The following is a 13,891-nucleotide window of genomic DNA, read 5'->3' on the forward strand; positions in this document are numbered from 1 at the left end:
TATGTCCATTTCATTCACCAGGTTAGGGAAGTTTTCTGTCATTACTTCTTCAAATAGATTTTCAATTCCTTGCTCTCTCTCTTCTCCTTCTGGTATCCCTATAATGCAAATGTTCGTACACTTGATATTGTCCTGAAGGCCCCTTAAACTGTCCTCAATTTTTTGGATTCTTTTTTCTTTTTGCTCATCTGGTTGGGTGTTTTCTGCCCTTATCTTCTACATTGCTGGTTGGATCCTCTGTTTCATCTAATCTACTACTGGTTCCCTGTAATATATTCTTCATTTCCATTATTGTATCATTTGTTTCTGACTGGTTCTTTTTCATGGTTAACATCTCAATTTTTATGAGATCATTGAGCATTCTTATAACTAGTGTTTGGAACTCTGCATCTGACAGATTGCTTATCTCCATTTCGCTTAGTTCTTTTTCTGGAGCTTTGTTCTGTTCTTTCAGTTGGGACATGTTTCTTTGTCTCCCAATTTTGGCTGCCTCCCTGTGTTTGTTTCTATGTATTAGGTAGGGCTGCTATGTCTTCTGGTCTTCATAAAGCAGCCTTACATAGTATGTGTACTGTAGGGTTCAGTGGTGCAGTCTTTCTGGTCACCTGAGCCATGTGCTCCAGGTGTGTCCCTTGCGTGGGTTGTGCGTGCCCTCTTCTTGTAGTTGAGCCTTGGTTGATAAATGCACATCAGTGTGAGGGAGTGACCCTTTGGCTCACTGGTTGTAAGGGCTGGTCTTGACTACAGTGGAAGGATTGTTGTGCAGGGGCTAATCCTATAGAGCAGGATCCGCCTCAGCAGGGTTCTGGCGCCTGCCCAATCCGTCTCTTGGGTGTGTCGTACTTGGAGATGGTTAGGTGATGCTCAAGCTCATTTTGAAGCTGGCCACTGGGGCGCCAGCCCCAGGACCACCTTGGAGGGGATCCACTGTAGGTCTGTACTACAGCCACAGCCCGTGCCCCACCCGGGGCCATCTAGCAGGAGCCAGAAAGAAATCTGCAGATGTCTGCTACCTGTGCTGTGCTTGGAAGCATCTTTGAGAGGTCAAGCCACGAACCAAGGCCAGCTGCCACTAGTGACAGCTTAGGGCTGCTCAGCCAGAGGTATAGGACATGCTCAAGCCAGATACTGCTTGTCTGGGTTCTGTGAACCTTTGAGAGACCCTAGGAAAGTGCAGCTTGAGCCAAGGCAGGCAGTTTGCATGAGAAAGACACTGAAAGCAGGCTGGGTGTACCCCAAAGTTGAACGGGGGCCAGGTCTCAAATCGCCAGGGCAGGGCCAACGAAGAGCAGAAACTCAGAAATGGCAGCCACCTGTGTTCCCGCACTAGGAAGGTGGAGGACTCAACAAAGAAACAATGACATCTGCCGGCTCCCGCATCCAGGGGACAGCCACCTCTCCAGCCCCCGTCCCATGCCAGACAACTCAATTCCCCACCATTTGTTCCTGTCGCCTTTCTAGTTGCTGCCCCAGCGCTGGAGCTCAGAGTGAGTGATGCCACTGGTGGGTAAGTCCCCGCACAGTCCCTTTAAGAGGAGCGCCTGGGAGTGCAGCCGCACTGTCTCACTCAGTCACAATCTCTGCTGTTTTTCACAACCAAAAATTATGGGGACTTTCTCCCTGGCACTGGAACCCTGGGCTGGGATGAGGCTGGTATCTCTCACTCCTTTAGGGGATGGAGGGACCCCCACAGCCGAAATAGCCCTCCCGGTCTTTAATGGTCACACACAGGTGTGGGACTCTCCTGTTCCGTGTTTCGGACCTTCCTACCAGTCTGGAGGTGGCTTCTTCTGCACGTCCTTAGTTGAAAGGCTTCAGTTCAGCTTGATTTTAGGCGGTTCTCAATAATGGTGGTTTTGTAGATTAGTTGTCATTTTGATGTGGTTGTGAGAGTAGTTACCTACTGCGCCATCTTGGTTGTCCCTCCAATCTACTTTTATTTTAAAAACCGTTTTAGTAATCGCTTCCTCCAGACGATTTCCAAATTCTGCCCCCTACCAAGGTAGGCTGGGTGCCCCTCCTCTGCGGTCCCATGATACTTTGTACACATTTTTTAAAAATCACTTTATTTGCCACATTGTTCCAAAATGGTCTCGAATGGCTGTTTCCCCCACTCACCTACGAACTTTCTGAGTATGGGACCATGTCTTACTAATTTTTGGAATCTTGGCTGCAACCAAACAGTAAATTAATTATTCATTTGTGTTTTGACCCTCCCATGCCCTTCCCCTGCTGATCTCAGTAAGGCAGCCATGATGATTTATAAGTTGTGACTGAAAGACAGACATGGGAAATTGTCCCATTTCAAGGCTGATCTCAACTAAAATTAATGATCAGAGAATCACAGATTCTTAGACTTGGGAGAACAATTCCATGTAATGTAACTTATCGACCTGACACTTGGAGGCCCTTCTTCAACAATTCTGTAAGTTGTAGGGTTACGGAGTCCTTCAAGTATGGTAAAGTGGTGATAGGGTCTTGGAGAATCCTCAACTTACCGGAGGCTTCCTCATTTCTACCTTCCTCTGGTTCAGAATGTTGTGTGTGGCCATACTGAAGCAGGAAGTTATTTGTACTACAGCACATATGTATTTACACGCACACACAATGTAGGCTTAAATCTGTAAATTGCTTAAGATGATGAATGGCAGTCTATTACCTAAAATGTTAAATGTAAGTTAAGGACTGAGATAGAAACCAGAGAGAAAATTATTTGTAATTTGAAGTTAAAACCATCTGTCAAAGCAAGGGGCTCAGAGTAAAAAGCAAATGGGTAAGTAGATCCATAGATGGGTGGCAGGGAACAAGAAGAACCCAGGCAAGGGGCTGCCCACTGGAACTGGCAGTCTGGGTACAAGTCTAACTCTACAACCAGAAGAGGAGACTATAAATCTTGAGTAAGCCATACATCACTGCAGAAGCTTCAAGTACCACTTTCATCTCAAAGTTTTGTGAGGGACCCCGTACGTATTGTTGAACAAATCCCAGTTGAATCAAATGTGTTTGAGCTGCTTAAGATTGTATCTCACCTATGAGTCAAGAGCTTCTATTTCCTTATCTTTTTTGCTTGTTGGTCCTGTAGGAAATAGAGGTGTAGTCATGAGTGACAGGAATAATAAACGTTAAGGAATCAGAATTCTTTAAATTCTGCCTTTGCCTCTTGTTATTTGTTTCTAAGTACTTTGGGGTAAAAACTGTCTGTTGTAAAGGAAAGTATTAAAGTGTTAAAAAGTGAAAGACTTACTTTTGTCCAGGTGTTATTTGGTCCATCTTAGTTTAGTCTCTTTGGTAGCTATTCCTTTGGTTGAATTGAAATCTGTCTTTTTTATGGCTTCCACTCATTGATCCTAGTTTTAATCCAGGACCACACAGAACAAATCCAAATGATCTGCCACATTATAGTCCTTGAACATTCTGAGGCATCTTGCTTATGTGATCAGAAGTCACTGAACGTGTGAATATCATGCACCTAGCACAGTGCTGGCCCATGGTACCACCTCATAAATGGTAGCTGTTATTATTAGTTGTATTATCACACTCCCTTTGAGCCATTTCTGTCTTCATAAGCCAAGCCCTTTTAGAAAAGTGGTTCACATTGATGTCACAGAATTGACCAAACAGATGTTCCCACTTAATTCCACCAATAACTTTATGTGTAAATGTTAGACACCAGAGTGCTAGACAACTGGAGATGTCCTATTTCTCTCCACTACATGAGCCCTACCTTTATGAAGTACCAATTTATCTTTGAAGACTTGGCTTAAATTATTTCCTCTTTGAATCTGTTTTCCCTCCTCCAAGGAGAATTGACCATTTCATTTCTTCCCGTGAATATTGTATTTCTTTTAGATATCCCTTCCACACCCCACCCCACCCCTTTATCTACAATGCTGAACTCCGTTTGCTATCTCTAATGTCAAGCAGAATGCCTGGAACATAGCATGTGTTAAATATTAATTAAAGGAATGATAATGTTTTTGGGTACCATGTCACACAATATGTATGTATGTATGTATGTATGTATTTAATTATTTATTTATGCTGTATTATCTTTAAGTACAAAGACTCTTCCAATCAGGTCACCTAGAGATCAGGTCATCCACTGCTCTGTTTGGCCGCCAGTCTCTTGTCTCTCTCTTCAGCAATGGTGAAGTGGACATCTTTTTCTCAGGGAAGAGAAATCCATGTCTTGTTGCCTTTGCCAGTAATGAAAATGTTGGCAAGCCAGATGGCAAAGCTGTTGCCACTGGCATCTTTCAGATGAACCACATCAAAAGAACCAGTATGTCCCCTGTTGGTGATCACAGCAGTTCTTCTCAGGTTGCCACTTTGGATCACCATACCAGTGTCACACTTGATGAAGTTGAGAAATCTTGTCAGTTTCCATATCAATCTGAATGGTGTCATTCACCTTGATGAGAGACTCAGAAAAGCAGATTATGTGAGCATCAAGGGTCCCTAGATGAGGGATTCCTTTTGTGCCCACAAAGATCTTCCTCACTTTGTATAACGTGTGCTTGGCCTCCTTAAGTGTAACATGATGAATGGCAAAGTCACCCCTGGTGTCATAGATCAGACAGAAATTCTCTACAGTCTTGTCAATGCTGATGACGTCCATAAAACCAGCAGGGGAGGTTATATTAGTTTGAACCTTGCCATTATTCTTGATGAACTTTCATGCAGATCTTTACTTCATCTCCTGTCAGAGCACACTTAAGTCTGTTCCTTAGGAAAATGATGAGAGGGAGACATTTCCCTCAGCTTGTGGAAACCAATCGATGGACAAGAAGCAAACACACTGATCAGTTTACCCAGCAGACAATGCTATGGAGATGCAACACATTTCAGATGCTTCTTGGGACTAAGAGCCATCCATGACTGCACTAGGAGCAAAAAGAGGACTGCCCTTTTTTTTTGGTGTGTGGAGAAAATAGCTAGGTTATGCAATTTTTGGAGCTGGATGTAAATTTCAAAGATTTCTCTGTGCCTCACACCTCCAGTTCAGTAGTTTCTCAACCTTGACTTTGTATGGGAAAGCATTGGGATTTTAGAAAAATCCTGAAGACTGAGTCCTACCTACAAAAATTCTGATGTAGTTGGTCTGGGGTGCAACCTCGACATCAAGATGTCAAGTATTACACTATCTTAGGTTGCTGATTCCAGTGGGTAAGCAAAGTGTTCCCTTTTTGTGGATGAAGACTTCCAGGGAGGTCATATGTCCTGCCCATGTTACATGGTGGGTGAAAAGGAACGGAGAACTCAGGTCTCCTGACATCTGTTATAACCACTATTCATAGTATATGAGTAGTACAATTCATTTTTGTCTTAAATGAGATACCGCTTTCCACTGGGGCACTGAAGTGCAGCCCCCAGTTTACAGGCAAAGGGAAGCATGTTCACCTTCCAATTTTAGGGCAAAGGATTAAGAAGTAGCTTTCATCATTCTGCTTTTCAAGTGGAGAAAGAAATAATAATATTTTTGTGTGGAAAAATAATATCACTTTCCTCATTGTTATTTTAGTAAAGGGAATAATTTTACTTTGATGACATTCCACTGCGTGGGACTTAATCAAAGTAACCTTATTTTGAATGAAAACAAAATGTAGTCTGTAAACGTTTAAATTTTTGACTGACGTGGCCTGTGTCTATAAAGGATCTTTACCAGCAAACTAGGAAACAATGTTTAAGGTAAATTGTTGTTGCCTTTGCCCTATGTGAGGGGGACCAGTGTTATATACCATCTAAACATTTCTCCAAACCTCCTAAAACTGGACGGAGTGGTATTTGTACCAATACCACGCTTTTAGTTTCACCTTAGGGACCATCATGTCAACTCACTTACAGAAAGTGGAGGGGATGTGTTCTGGTTATCTGTTGCTATATGACAGATTATCCAGAAACCTGGCAGCTTAAAACAGCAACTACTTTATTATGTCTATGATTTTAAGGAGCAGGGCAGGACTCAGATGGATAAGGCCTCAGTTCCAAGTCACATTGCTTGAGGTCACTCAGAGAATCAGCTGGAGATTAGGCTGTTCCGGAGGGCCTAAGATACCTTCACTCCCATGTTTGGCACCTGCAGGGATGGTTCAAAGGTCAGGATCAGCTGGGCTGATCAACCAGAGCACCTACATGTCATCTCTCCAGTGATGGTCTTAAGGTATTAGAATTAGGATTTTTTTTGTTCTCCTTTTCCTCCTTCTTCTCACCACCCCCTTTCCTTCTCTTCCTTCTTAAAAAATGTATGACATAGTTTGCCATTTTTTCCTGTGGTAAAATACAACATAACGTAAAAATTACAATATCAACCATTTTTAAGTGTAAAATTTAGTGGCATTAGTACATTTGCAAAGTTGTATAACCACTGTCCGTTTCCAGAACTTTTCCATCATCCCAAACTGAAACTCTACCATTAAACAATAACTAGCCCTTCCCCTTAAACTTTGGTAACCACCATTCTACTCTCTGTCTCTATGAACTTTTCTATTCTAGATACCTCATATAAGTGAAATCATGCAGTATTCATTCTTCGGTATCTGGTTTAGTTCACTTAGCATGTCTGTAAGCTTTGCCCATGTAGCAGACCATCGTTCCTTTTTATTGTGGATAATATTCCATTGTATATACACCGCATTTTGCTTGTGCGTTCATCTGTTGATGGATGCTTGGGTTGTTTCCACTTTTTGGCTATTGTGATTAATTCTGCTGTGAACATGAACATACAAATATCTGTTTCAGTCCTTGCTATCAATTCCTTTGGATATATGAGGTAGGACAATTAAGTTCATGAACTCATCCTAGAAAAAGTGCTACATACCTCATTACTGAATATCACTATGGTCACCTTCGAAATACTCCCCTTGGGAAGCTATGCACCGATGCCAGCACCTAGTCCACACTTCAAAGCAATTTTGGAATTCTTTTTCTGGAATGGCCATCAGAGCTGTCATTGTATTACCTGTAATGTCTTGAATGTCATCAAAATGTCTTCCTTTCACTATTTCCTTTATCTTCGGGTAAAGAAAGAAGTCATTGGGGGCCAGATCAGGTGAGTAGGGAGGGTTATTTGTATAAACAATACAGTTTTTTGTTTCCTGGCTGAAAAATCCCTCATAGACTGCTGTGTGAGCTGGTGCATTGTCATGATGCAAGAGTTATGAATTGTTGGTGAAAAGTTCAGCTCGTCTAACTTTTTCATGCAGGCTTTTCAGCACTTCCAAATAGTAAACTTGGTTAACTGTTTGTCAAGTTGGTACAAATTCATAATGAATAATCCCTCTGATATAAAAAAAGGTTATTAACATCATTGCAACAAGTTTGCGAACTTAATTATCACAACTTCATATACATAGGAATAGAATTGCTGGATCCTATGGCAATTCTCTGTTTAGCTTTTTGAGGAGTCATCAAACTGTTCTCCATAGCAGTTGCACCATTCTACATTCCTACCAGCAATACACGAGCATTCCAATTTCAATACATCTTTACCAACGTTTTTTATTTTATATATTTTTTGAAAATAAGTGTCCGAATGGGTGTGAAGTGGTTTTACATGCATTTTGCTAATGACTAGTGATGTTGAGCATCTTTTCATGTGCTTTTGGCCATTTGTATCTCTTCTTTGGAGAAATGTTTATTCAAATACTTTGTCCATTTGTAAATTTGGTTATTTTGTTGTTGCAAAGTTGTAAATTTGACTTGTTACCTGACAGCTCAGGGCATTCAGGGAGAGGATTCCAAGAGACCCAGGTGGAAGCTGCACGATTTCTTATGACTTAGCTTCAGAAGTCCCAGGATCTCACTTCTGCTGTGTTTTATAGATCATGCAGGTCACTGAGGTCAGCCCAGATTCTACGGGAGGGGTAGCAAAAACAAAAAAAATTTTTTTTTCCAGAATACAATATTAAAATGAACTAAAACAATTCAGTTGTTTGAAAAACAGCAATAATAATAATAATGAATGCTGCTACAACTTTGGATTAATATAGCTTCTTTTCTTAAAGTGTTTTCACCCAAAAAAGCCTTCACCATGGCATTTTTACGCATTTCATAGATCTTAATTATACTACAGAGCTGGGCATAGTTACTTGATTTTTTCAAAACCGTTTAGTCAGTTTGCTTTATAATGGCAGGGTGAAGCAGGAGGCCTGGGTTTCAGTCTTGGCTCTGCCATTAACCGGCTGACTGGCCTGTCTTGGAGGATGGGCTAGACATTATCTAACTTCTCCTGTCACTCGGACACAGTATTGTTTTAAGAGGGAAGATGAATTGGTCAAGAACTAGGATGTAAAAATATCTAAGTATAGGTCCATTTGTTGCCTAGAAATATTCCCATGTGTCATTTATTCACTGAGACAGAGAAATAACTCAGCTTAATTGTAATCATTATAACAGGATTAAAAAATAACATCAGTAAGCACACACACCCGCACACATACACAGTTATGATGGGAGCTGAAGGAGGGCTGAAAAAATGTCTTAAAGTGTTGAGGCAGAAGGACAAGAAGATGACAGATAAAGCAGTTCACAGGGCAGCCATGTGCAAAGGAACCAGGAATATGGTTTTCTGGACCAAAGTATTAGTCTTAAGAGTGTTATATAGCAACAAGATCTCTGAACAGTGGATAAATCCGTAAAACAAAATATGTGGCAAAACAATAGTGGTGGGTGAGGAGAGAGGGAACTGAGCGTTTGTAGTGTGTTTCTTTCATATGCCAAGTACAGGACCAGTCGTTTTCATACTGAGCTCATTTAATTTTCATAAGCAACCACAAAAGTAAGCATTACTTTCCCCTCCCTCCTCTTCTATTCGGCAAATAAAGAAACTGATGCTCAGTGTTCTGCGTCTGGTCCCACAGCCAGAGGCCTGGGAGATACCAAAGCTCATGTTTTTCCTACATCAAGCTATTTTCAGTAGGCCAAGCAGCTGTATTCATAGGCAAAAATTCATGTGTTCCCCTTTTTTCTTGGAAGAGCTTGCTACTTTGGGGGATTAAGCTCATTTAGTTGCCTTGTGTACTCAGGTCTTTAATGGATTCAAGAAAAATTATGATTTTGTAGAAAATCATAATTATCTGGCTTTTTCTTGTTCTTCAGGTGGGGGTTGTGCTCTCTAGAAGCTTCTAGATACAAAGCAGAAGTAGAACTCTGGATTATATTTTAAAAACCCTTTGTATTATGAAAATTTGCAAACATTCAAGAAGCAGAGAGAAGAGCAAGTACTCACCACTCAATTTCTGCAAGAATTTATCACTGACATTCTTTCATATCTATACATACAGATTCACATAATTCTTTTTAGCAGCAGTATAGTATTCTGTAGTATCGAAATATTTTAGTTTATATAACCATTCCCATACTGATGTGTATTTGTCTCCAACCAGTAATAATATTACATCAAACATTTTTTGTACATATTTTTTTGTATTCTAGTGTGAGTTTTCACTTGGGATGGGTTCCTGAAAATGTGTTCAATGGGTCAAAGGTTATGCATATTTTACATTTTGATAGATGTCAAATTGTCATTCAAAACATCTCTACCAATTATATTCCTTCCAAATATTGCAGGAGTGGCACCAAAAATCTTAGCCTAACAAAACTCTGAGGCTACTTATTCTAATAATACAATTAAGTTTCCAGTTTGATTCATTGAAGACATTCTCAATGTAAAAATCTATTTGCCATTTCGAAAGAGCATTTCATAGATGGACATAAACATTGGTCATTAGTTCTTTTACTCCAGTATTTATAGCTGAAGCTATTTGTTATTTAAACGCAGTTCACCAAAATTTAATCGCACGAATAACACTTCTGGTTTCTATTAACTCCCTGTCCTTGTACATCAGGGACTTTAGTAATAGTTCTGATGATTTATGTCATAAGCAAAGAATGTGCTTAACTCTTGGCATTAAAGGTAAAGTGGCTAAATGGCATTCTATAGCTTCCAGTTTAAAACAAAAGAAAAACATCATCCACAGATTTCCTTAAACTCTCATACTTCTAATTATTTGAAATTCCAGCATTTCATATATAAGTTTTCTCATTTATTAAATATTTATATTTAGTTCCTACAATATGCCTGTGTATTCTGCTGTGTACTGAGAGGATTTAAAAAAATAGATGTGGTTCTTTTTTCTAAGAACTGTATGTATATATATATATATATATATATATATATATAGTTTGATGTAATAATATTACATCAAACATTTTCTGTACATATTTTTTTGTATTCTAGTGTGAGTTTTCACTTGGGATGGGTTCCTGAAAATGTGTTCAATGGGTCAAAGGTTATGCATATTTTACATTTTGATAGATAATGTCAAATTGTCATTCAAAACATCTCTACCAATTATATTCCTTCCAAACATTGCAGGAGTGGCACCAAAAATCTTAGCCTAACAAAAATCTCTGTCATATATATGGAGAGAGAGGGAGAGAGAGAAATCTGTCAATCTATTAATCCACCCATCCATTCATTCACTTATTTATTCAAGAACATTTGTCTCTAGTGTCTCTGTTGTAGTAATGCAGTGGGAACTCAAAGTTGAATAAAAGATGGTCCCTGTGCACAAGAAAGGACAATCTAGTGGGAGAAACAAACATGCTCATGTCCTACTAGGGGATTAGACAAGGCTTTCCAAGAGAGGTGGCATTATTGATGTTTGAAGGGTATGTAGGATTTCAATAGATGGTGTAAAAGAAAGTTCATTCCAGGCTAAGGAAATATAAAATATGCTGGGCAAAGGCATGCAGGTGCAAAATTACACTGAGAACAGGTTAGATGGAGAGCTTGAGTGATATAGTAGATGTGGAAACTGGAATTGGAAAAATGTTGGCTAGGATCAGTGTGGATAAGGGGTATCGTTATGGGTGAGAATGATTAGAGAAGACTTTGTGGAGAAGGAGGAAGGACTTTGAAGGATGGGTAGGATTTGATAGGCAGATTGCAGGTGGAAAACATACCAGAGAAGAGAGAACGGTGTAGCATAGCTTTGGAGTTGCCCAGGAGCCTAGCGTTCTTAGGGAGCAAAGGATTGGATCTATTTTGGAAACAAGAAGTATCTAACATTGTATCACACTCTTTCCTGCTTCAGAGTTTTCACATAGGCTATTTCCTCTGCCAGGAATCCTCTTTGCCTGTAACAGAATTCTTTCGGTAGCCAACAAAAAACCCAAGTCGGATGGACCAGGGGTTGGTTTAGCTTTCAGTTCATAATACCACGAGGTCTCTGTTTCACTGTAATTACCCTGATTCTTCCATCTCCTGTATGTTGGTTTTATTTTCAAGCTGGATTTTCTCCTGGCAGGGAGATGGCTGCTGCTAGCTCCCAGGCTACATGTCCTTGTTCACACCCAGGGAGAGAAAAACAGCTCTTTCCCTCCCTCCTTCAAACAGAAGCCCTGACTATCATTCTGATTAATCCAACTTGGGTCACACGTCCCCTAAGAATCAATTACTTCAACCTGAAGTCTGTCATGTACTGATTGGCTTAGGCCAGTCCATCTCTGAACCAATCACTATGGCAAGGAGATTTGATTGGACCAATCAGGGGTCCAGTCCTTGAGATGAGGACAGGCTTTGTACCAGCCCAAACCTGTGGCTAATACACTATGTGTGTAAGAGGTATGCGGGGTGAAAGAGTATGGAGGAAGGTAATCACAAAGTCTACTTTATTTCTTCACTGGATTTCCCAGCCAGCTCACATTCTTTCTTTAGTTCTGACCTTCATTATCAGGTTTGCAGAAAGGCTTTCCCTGATTTCCCAAAATAAATTAGAGTCTCCCTGTTCTAGCTCATGGTTCCCTATAATTTTTCTTCATAACATTTAATCACCTTTAAATTATATACTTTTTTGTGTGACTATTGGTTAACAGTCTTGTTCCCCCACTAGACTTTAAGCGATGTGAGAGCAGGGACTATGGATTTTTCTCAGCACAGGTCCCTGGCTGGCACATAATAAATAGGCACTCCACAGAAGAGTGTGAAATGAATGAATAGATGAATCTCAACTCCTACTTAATGAGGAGAAATCTTACTTTGATCAGCTTCAAAATTACTATCGTACGAGGGGAGGGGGAACATAAAAAAGAATATTAAGCTCAGAGCTGTGTCACAATGTGACCCAAAACTGGTAAGTACCATGTACAACAGATAAGATACTCCAGAAATTACATAGATTAAAAGACTCACTGTTATTGTAAATGACACTGTCAAGTGCCAGTTTTGCGTAAAAAGTTATGTCATTTGTAATAGTATTCATTTCCACTATCTTTTCTTATCAAGGTTATATCTCACAGCAGAATAAATTTTATATGCACTTACACAGGCCAGGACTATCTTGCTTTTCTTATAATAAATTATCTGCATCAGAAATGCACAATTATGGAATCATAAAGAGGTTTTTATGTGGGCTAAAGAAATGATTATAAGCCATAGAACTGCTGTCATTCAAAATACACATTTTGATTCATGGCTATTTCAAAATTTATTTTCATTTTAATTTTGGTACAGTTTTCAATTAGAGGTATTTAGGAAAAATCAGGTTTCAATACTTTGAAATATTCATGTCATGAAATATAAGTCTACTTTACCCCATCAAACCTCAGCTTTCTGGTTAAAGATGTTTGGAAAATCTACCTGTAGAACATTAATTAAATTTGGTCAAATTATTTGGACAGCCTTAAGGTAATTAGTTTCTATGCTTTCAATGGCAAAAAGTCTTAAGGTTGGATAGGTCCTGAATAAATAATGAAGTATTTTAGTGATCACAATAACTAGTTATAGATTTTATCACTTTTATAATAAACATATTTTTGCATTGTTGTGCAAAAACAACCCACGTATCATATGTTCAGATTCCTATTAGAATACATGAAGAAATGTATATTTAATGTGATTTCATCTTATAGTCTTTTATTCATTCTTAGGTTATTCTGGGCTTACGGAATTTGAAAATTTCAATTTAGTAGTAATATGAAATTAAAGGTTTAGTAATATTTGTTCAATAGGGGATCTAAAATCAGCATTGGTAGGATGAATGTGGGCTAAACTATTTAGTATAATGACTTGACTTTGTTTGGCAATCTCTGGGAGTAAGCACTCATTTGAGAAAATAAATCTTCAGTTGAAAGAGACTCTTTCTCCTCCTGCCTCTCACTCATTGCCTTATTGATTATTTCTGATATTATATATAGTATTGATTAAAATTTATTATAATCTCATTTTATGAAGAAATAAAGACAATATGTACAATCAAAGAAATAAAAACCCTAGGCTTTTATTTGACTACAAGACATATTTTTAGATTGTGCGTGACACAGGTAAAGCAGTGAAATAGATTTTTGTGCGTTTTAAGGATTTGTTGGCATTTTTTTCCGTGTGGGTCACATGTATATCTCAGTCTAATTTTGTTCTGCTCAAGAAAACGTTTTAGACAGATCTGAAAGACACCTTTCACAAAACCCAAACAAGAAATTAGCTTTCCTTTAAAATGTATCATTTTTTTTTTTTGAGAAACTTCCTAAATCTAAGTTGGGTTTTTAATACCGCGTTAAGAAAACCAGCTTAGCCTATTGAGATAAAAATCTACATTAGGACATCTGTGGCCCAGTTTTATCTCAACAGTAACTTTGGATAGCTGCACAACATTGTATGCCTAAGTTTCTCCATCCCTAAAATGCTTTGCAATAGGTTTTCAGTGCTTGTTGAGTAAATAAATGAAATAATAAAACCAGCACTTACTGAGTGCTTACCATGTGCTAGGCATGTTACATATGTATATTACCACGTACAGTGAAGCCCTATAAAGAACATGTGGTTATTAACTATTTTATAGAGGAGAAAGTTAAGCTTAATTAATTTCCCCAAAGTCACACAGCTAGCAATGTG

General features: G+C 39.1%; 1 pseudogene; it reads right to left on the minus strand.

Annotated features, from left to right (window-relative positions):
* Window positions 1-4,095: 4,095 nt before the first annotated feature.
* Window positions 4,096-4,872, minus strand: LOC117026060 (40S ribosomal protein S4-like; annotated as a pseudogene).
* Between the last annotated feature and the right edge of the window lie 9,019 nt (window positions 4,873-13,891).

This window comes from Rhinolophus ferrumequinum, chromosome 8, assembly GCF_004115265.2.
Source record: "Rhinolophus ferrumequinum isolate MPI-CBG mRhiFer1 chromosome 8, mRhiFer1_v1.p, whole genome shotgun sequence".
Classification (NCBI taxonomy): domain Eukaryota; kingdom Metazoa; phylum Chordata; class Mammalia; order Chiroptera; family Rhinolophidae; genus Rhinolophus; species Rhinolophus ferrumequinum.